At 51.5% G+C, this 1,587-nt stretch overlaps 1 pseudogene; it reads right to left on the bottom strand.

Annotated features, from left to right (window-relative positions):
• Nucleotides 1–742: 742 nt before the first annotated feature.
• Nucleotides 743–1,587, bottom strand: part of LOC123057370 (agamous-like MADS-box protein AGL62) — a 1,541-nt pseudogene continuing 696 nt past the window's right edge.

The following is a 1,587-nucleotide window of genomic DNA, read 5'->3' as shown; positions in this document are numbered from 1 at the left end:
ATATTCATCCTTGTATATTCATCAGAATTCTTCTGCAATATTCCCTTGCACTTAAACATGATGTAGCCTATTTGACACAACGGTGCCCTTGTCCGGTTCTGCACGACTATATATTGCCAAGCCAATATAGAAAACCAGTGATCCATCCATATCTGGCATCAGTGGTACTGACGAGAGAAAAGAGAAATAACCCACCCACCCAGCCAATACGCCGTGAGAACGTATCACAAGCTCGTGTGTTTGATCCATGCCACATCATCGAAACAATTGGATATGTTGTTGTGGATGTACCGCAGTCTGATTTGAGGGGTATCTACATGCATGTATTAAGCATTCTCTTTGGTGCATGTGTTTGTGTCTACTATATCGCATTCTAATATATATTCGAGTTTTGTCAAGTCCGCATTGAGAATTGTATGTCCGCTCGTTACCATGTTAAGTCATCCCTAGTATTGAACGTGTGTGTCCATTGAGAAAAAATGTCAACACTAGTACGTTGCTGACTCAAAATCCTGTAGCCAGCCAATGTGTGTAATACATTTGAGAAGATGTCTGTATTTCATTAAATGCCAGCAGCTAGAGACAGGACAATATAGATTTAGCCATTAATTATTGATAATAAAGAAACGGCATAAAAATTCACAAAAGATTGCATCCAGATGTAACTAGATGACAACAGATCGACGAACTATCGTCCATTGTTTAATGCTTTCACTTGAATGGATCAACAAAGCTTGTCTTCTCAGTACAGGAACGGGAAGCCGGCGTTCATCTCCAGCATAGCAGGGATCTCTGGTGATGGAGGCATCCCCATCTCGTCGTCGAACCCTGGCGGCTGAGGAATCACCATCTGCATCTCCTCCATATCCATCCCCGCGGCAAACACCGGCGGTCGAGGCATCTCCTGCATATCCATCTCGGCGGTGACCGCCCGTGCCGGGGGCAGCTCCATCAATATCTGCTGCTACATATTAATCTCGGAGGCGAATACCTCAGGCGGAGGCAGCGTCGCCACCAGCATCTGATGCCCCTGCTGCTACCGAGCTCCAAAGGATTGCCACTGAAGAGCTGCAGTGGCAGCGGCGGGTCCACCTCCTCCATGCGGCTCACGTCGACGGGCAAGAGAACCACGTTGGCGCGTTTGGAGACGACGTCCTTCACCTGCATCAGCGTGGCAAAGAAGGCCACCAGGTCCTCATCCCCCATGTCGTGCACGTTCGTGTAAACCTAAGCCGCTATTGGCTCCCCCGCGTCACGCTCCTTCGCTGTGACCTCCTCGCACTCGGTCCGCTTCTTCACCTCGACCAGGTCCGTGTGTAGCTCGTCGAACTCCTAGTGTAGCTTCTCCATCTTCTGATCTTCGCTGGCAGCACCCTTCTCCCTCGCGCCAGCCCCCGCACCCTCCCCCACCAGGAAGCGTTCCACGACGGTGTCGACGGAGGGGTGGCTGAAGGAGAAGGCATTGCCGCCGGGTGAGAAGGTGGGAGCGACCACCTGGGTGCCGGTCGGGACAGCCAGATTGCTCGCATTGCCGAAGAACCCCACGCGGCCCTTGGAGAAGCAGACGTGCGGGGCATCGTCCTGCTC

This window comes from Triticum aestivum, chromosome 3A (genome assembly GCF_018294505.1).
Source record: "Triticum aestivum cultivar Chinese Spring chromosome 3A, IWGSC CS RefSeq v2.1, whole genome shotgun sequence".
Classification (NCBI taxonomy): Eukaryota; Viridiplantae; Streptophyta; class Magnoliopsida; order Poales; family Poaceae; genus Triticum; species Triticum aestivum.
The sequence above is the reverse complement of the archived record's forward strand: the minus strand, read 5'-3'. Positions and strand labels throughout refer to the sequence as shown.